Genomic DNA, 6561 nt, shown 5'->3' with positions numbered 1-6561 from the left:
GTCTTCTTCGATTTTTCAGCAAATACAGCTTTTTTTTTTATAAATTAAAGTTTAGACACTAAGTGTTTAATAGCCTTTTTGTAGTTCTCTTCACAGCCAAGCCTAGGTTAAGTGTCTATAGGCAAGGTCAACATCTTTCCAAAAAAATTTCAAATTTGATTTACATGTGCTATTAACAAGCAAGCTGTTTTAACTAACTTTGATTTTCAAGTTTGTTTTCTAACCAGCAGTTGAGAAGAACTGCTTTTGTTTTATTTATCTAAAAGTATTTAATAATTTTAGTTCAGCACAAATTTGTTTGGAAATTATTTAGGTAACTGACAATGTACACTTCTACTTTGAGCATGATTAACTTTTATAGAACAAGCAAAACAAGCAGAGAAAGAAAACTGCCAGTGAAAGAATGAATCTAACCAACAAAGGCTATAGAATCAAAAGAATAACTGGGGTGGGTATCTGGTGATTTCGCCAACGAGTGATTTCGCCAACGTCACGTTCGCCAACGTCTTTGGTCGCTTGGCCAACGCGATGAATCGCTTGGCCAACGTCCTACTGGTCACTTCGCCAATGTATTAGTTTACTCTAAATAAAAATTTACCATTACTTCTTCTTGCTTCTGTGTGTTATTTATTTGACGTTCGAACTTAGTACGCGCAACTTAAAACACAGTGGGCCCACATAAATGCACGGCACGCCACGCGTCACCGGCACTGTATGTTGCTGAATTTAACTTAGAGCAATAAAGTCGCGTGTGTGCAACCTTTTCCTTAAGTTCTTCTTTAAGGTTTATTTGTCGATAACAGAGATTTATATAATTGCCTTTGAGAGATTTATATAAATACACTGTAGACTACTACTACTACTAATTCTATAACTCCAGCGCATATTATAACTTCGATCAAGAGTATATAAGTATTACAAGAAACACACGCTTGTATATTACCATATGAATAGACGCGTAAACTCATTGTGTTAAAACTTGTTAAATTTACCCTATTGTTCTAAATAAACCAATCCAATTGCTTGAAACTAACTAATTGAGTTACTTGATCGGGAGGCAAAACTCACAGCTATATTACAATCAGGCTGGTCTCTGACAACAAACTGAAACGAATTCAACGACGTACAACAAGAAACATTCAGGCAAAACTATTCGCAAGTTGGGAGAAGTATGAGAACAACGAGAAAACCGCTGCTCAACTACTCAGGACGTGCTCGTGTTTGAATGGACCAGCGCGCTGTAACTGATCATGAACGAACTGAACTAGCGTGAAGTAAGCTGAGAAATAGAAGGTTTTGTAAATAGGTTTTGACTAAAGCATTTTTTTGAATCAGAAGGTTTTGTAAATAAGTTTTGCATTGAAAATATTTTGTGAATCAGAAGGTTTTGTAAATAGGTTTTCCACTAAAATATTTTGCACTTGTAAATATTTATAAAAGTACGTATTGTAATTAAAATGTTGTTGATATTATACTTGTTATATTTTATTTCTGACTCGTTTTGAAGGCTGGAAAACAAACTCTGATTGTTTCTGAAAAATGGTAACTCGCTAATTCACATCGTAACGCATTTTTCAAGTTAAATTTTGAGTTATACATTTTTGGAACACCAACAGTTTTAAATTACCGCGATGTTAGTGCTCACACGCCGGCTTTTTCTGGATCTGTCAAAAATATGCAAATTGTTTGGAAGTCAGCCAAGCGAAACTAGCATTAACTGAAAAATGTTCTGACCCAAGTATCAGCATTACATCCGAAGCATCAGTAAGCACCCTTTTTACTAAGCTATTACTAAGCTATTACTAGATATTTGGCGTTGGCGAAGTGACCAGTAGGACGTTGGCCAAGCGACTCATCGCGTTGGCTAAGCGACCAAAGACGTTGGCGAACGTGACGTTGGCGAAATCACTCGTTGGCGAAATCACCGCAATTCCTGGGGTGAATACTCCAGTACTAACTTGACTGTTATTTTCTATATTATTTATTAACCTTTTTGTTTTGTAAATTTGACTTGGACATGGCAAAGTATACACGGCGATTCACAACAGAATACCTGCCAGAGCTCCAGCGGGTGCCGGGTGTTATTGAAAGAACTGACATGGGTTGTTTATCTCTTATGCAAGAAGTTGCTGCTATTGCAAGATGATGCTTTTTATGTGATAGTTTCCTCAACTCTCTTCACTTATATCCGTAAAAGTGTATAATATTAAAACGAGGAATTATTTCCTGATCGCTCTTGTGAGTGTAAGGGTTGATCACGACCACGACGCTAAAAAACTAGCAATAACCCCTCTTTTTCGGTTGCGAAACTGGATCCAAACTAAACGAAAAAAAAATATTTACCGGTACATAGTCAGAAGCAAAAGTTGCATATTAATTTGTAAATTTCTGCTACGAGTCAATTGGGGTTGCCACCCTATCGATACTGAGCAAAACAAAAGCACTTGGGATACATTCTTAGCACTTCAATAGTTAAAAAAAAAACCGCCTCTTTAAGAATTTTTGTAGAATGGAGGGGATTATTTCACACTCCCCCATATCAGTTGCATGATTGCCGCATCCTGGTTGCAAGTTCCTGAGACTACAAAAGAATGCAATTTGCTCCTCCTACTAAGTCTGATTTATTTCTTAAGCTTACTCTTTTTTTAATCGAGTTAATGAACACAATTCCCAGCAATCAAAGAGAAATTTCTTACCTTTAGTCACAACCAGGAAATTTTTCTGTCTCTTGGCGTTAATTTCTCCTATTCCTCCCAATAGAAAACCAGTGCAAGTGTCCTTAACCAAGAAAAGTGAACCTAAGTCATTCTGACGATAACTAGACAAGATTATATAGAGAATTGGTCCTTACCTCGTCTCCTATCACAGCAACAAGTCTTCCCTTCGCACCAGCAGAAATACCTGAGTGCGCCATCTTGGATTCTCGTTTGAGTCGTACGTCGTGTATGGAGAATTGTAGTGTACACATGATTTCCTCATCGCCGACAACCCTGAGGTGTGTGAGACTTTATATAGGATATTTCAACAATTGCAACGATGCCTCGAGTAATCGTAGTAAAGGAGGAGAGCCACTAAATGATCAGCATCGAGGCAATAACACTGAATTTATATTCTTGGTGTAAAAATTATTTGTTTGTATGAATACCGCTCAGAGTTTAGGGCAAACCGGCTGAGCGGCTGCACTACTCATTTCCACTGACTATTTCATCTTCACCTGCAGTGAATCGAACAAGATCATCGGCAGACTTATCGATAAAGGATCACATCCATTAATTATGGGAATGAATGAATAGCGAAAAGATCCATACCCCTTTTATAAGCCGACAAAAGTTCTTCTTTATGGAAGTAACATTGCTCTAAAGAACTGAGCGAGAACTCTTGCTCCGCGTAAGTTTTAGAGATTAGCTTTACATTGCACGCGCAGCGTTCTACTTTTAAAATAAAACAGTAGGGTATTTCTTTAGTTTCAAGACTAAAAAGCTAACATCTTGTTTAAAAGGACTTAGCGGTATTGTACTGTAATTGTAATTGCAGTGTAATTATTTAATTAATAAGATACATGAAAAAATTACTCAATTCTTATTGGTTGAGATAAATGCAGTTTCAGGTAATTCAATGCAGAAGAGGGTTAATTCAGTGCAAAGAAGTGATAAACCAAACTGAACAATTCCTTGAATTGTTTAGCCGAACTTTGAACCTTTTTCCTCCTTAAAGATGTGAAAATATCATTGTATATTATTGTTTTGAACGCACGCGGTTGTTTTGACCGAACGCACAACGTCACTTGCAGGGTTTGAATAAATTATTTTTGCACTTGATGCGAGCGCTTTGCTTCTGCATAAGCTATCTCGTATTTTTTCATGTTTTTTTTAGTCTTTGAAAATAGTTACTCGTAATTATTTATTCCAAATTGCGCTCGAAATTATGTGATTACCTATACTTACAATACGAGTACATTTTCATGTAACTGGGGTGCAAAGTTGTAACACAAGTGCAAATTACAAATAGCGTGCGCGCTGCCAAAACTGCGTCCGTCTCGACTTTCTGTGATGCTTTTTTAAAGATTAAAAGTTGCACTCGCCCTACGGGCTCGTCCAATTTTGTTGTCTTTGAAAACTTTACTCGTGCTTATTTGCACCAAATTGCACCCGAAATCATGTTGTAACCAATACTAATTACTGACGTATGATTGCAAATTTAGTAATTCCTAATTGTGACGTAGAATCAGTATTGCGGAGCTTTTCTTCATATTAGGAGTTGAGTTGCAGTGCGGAAACAAATTTTCTTTCAAGAGATAACTGAAGTTCTATTAATTAAATTTAGAATCTGTTTCGATTGAGTGATTACAATGTAACCTAACTTATAACAACAAGAAAGTAATTAGCACAGAGCTGCCAGACGTAACCTACTTCAAAGCGACGATTGTTGAGAAACGCCTGTGCGCATCAGTAATTGCATAAAAAATGGGACAAAGGAGTTTTTACCGAGTTTTAAGTACTTAGGTGCCAGCTTTCGTCGTTTGATCTGGAGTGAAACCGTGGAACAGAAGTGTTCAAAAGATATGTTGTGTACCCGCCTTAGTTGAATTTCTGCAACCATAAACCCTGAATGAAATTTCAGGCACCGAAAGTTTTCAAAAACTTCGCTTTTTCTTTGACGAGTCTGTACTTTCACTACTTTATGTCCTACATTTTCACGGTTTCCCTGAGTGAGCCCACGAAAGTCCGTGACGCGTGCAAGCGTATTTCAGCTCCACCTTTTTAAGTTGTACAGTTCGTGATCCATTAAGGTCATGCGCGCGAATTTTTTAGTTTTAGGAGCATTGAGCAAATTAAACTTAAGCTAAGGAAAAGTCAGTTCTCAACGATAATTTATCAAAAATTCAAAGAGTAAAGATGAAGCTCTTGATTCTGAAAATAACCATTCCGAAACGGAAGTTTTACACCAGAGTGACTCTAATATTAATGACTCCTTTAGTACTAATGGTAAAACTAAGGTAATTTTGCGAAAGCTTTTACTGGCGATTAGGTTGCGATTCATGGAGGAATTTTAATATAAAAATTGATACTTATGAATCTTTTTGTGTTAAAGGAGAGCTAGTGCACTATGAAGAAGTCGTCAGGAGAGACAATGATGATGATGAATCTATCGATATTGAAGGTAACCCCATGAAACGTGTCATGAAGATTCACAGCGCAATTAAGGTGATGCTAATGACTCTGTTTTTGCCAAAGGTGAGTTAGATGACGATGAAGAAGCCGAGTGGAGAGACAACAACAATAAGGACTTTATCGATAGTGACGGTGAGCCCTACGAAACGTATCATGGATATTTACAACGAAATTAAGATAATACTAAGACTCTCTTTGTCCTAAAGGCGGGCTTGAAAACGATGAAGAGGTCGAATGGGGAGACAGTGATGATAATGACTTTATCGATGATAAAGATAGGCCCCATGAAGTGTATTATGGAGATTCACAGTGGAATTGAGATGATACTAATGAATCTCTTTGTATGTAAGGTGAGCCAGAAGAAGAAGAGGAAGCTAAATGGAGAGACGGTGATGATGAATCTAGCGAAAGTAAAGGTAAACCCCATAAAAACATATGCTTGAGATTAACAACAGAATTAAGCTGATACAAATAATTCTCTTTGCGCTAAAGGTGAGCCAAATGATGATGCAGAAGCTGAGTGGAGAGAAAGTGAGGATAATGATTCTATCGATAGTAAAGCTAAGCCCCATGGAACAAATCATGCATATCACAAGCGCAATGAAAATGATTCTAATCCAACTATTTTTGCTAAAGGTGAAGTATACGACGATGAAGAAGCCGAAAGGATAGGCGATATTGATGATGACTCCAGCGATAGTAAAGGTAAATCCGATGAAACTGATCATGGAAATTTACATCGGAATTAACAACATGGTAATTACTCTCATTGTGCTTAAGGTGAGTTGGAAGACGACGAAGAAGATGAGTGGAGTGACCGTATTGATAACGATTCTATGGGTAGTGAGGGTAGGCCCCGTGAAAGTTATCATGAAGATTCACAGCCAAATTAAGACGATTTTAAGGACTCTGTTTGTGTTTAAGGTGAGGCGGATGGCAGTAAAGAAGCCGTGTGGAGAGACGGTGATGATCTTGAATCTGTCGATGGTGAAGGTAATTCCCAAAAAAACTTATCACGGAGATTCACAGCGGAATTGAAATGATAAGTGCGACTCTCTTTCAGCGAAAGGTGAGCTGGATGACCATCAAGAAGCCAAATGGAGAGACTCTGAGGACTATGAATCTATTGATAGTGAAGGTAGGCCCTACAAAACTTATCATGGAGATTCAGAGCAGGATTAGAATGATATTCATGACTCTCTTTGTATGAAAGGTTAGTTGTATGACGATGATGATGATTGAAGTGAGAGATTATAACGAGTCTATCAATGGCTATGGTATGCCCCATGAAACTCATCATGGAAGCTCATACTAGAATTCAAGAGGTATTAATAACTCGTTGTATTCGCTGTAGGTGAGCTGGATGATGATAAAGAAGCCGATTGGAGAG

This window comes from Pocillopora damicornis, chromosome 9, assembly GCF_964200805.1.
Source record: "Pocillopora damicornis chromosome 9, jaPocDami1.2, whole genome shotgun sequence".
In the NCBI taxonomy this organism is placed as follows: domain Eukaryota; kingdom Metazoa; phylum Cnidaria; class Anthozoa; order Scleractinia; family Pocilloporidae; genus Pocillopora; species Pocillopora damicornis.
Note: the sequence above shows the minus strand (reverse complement) of the source record.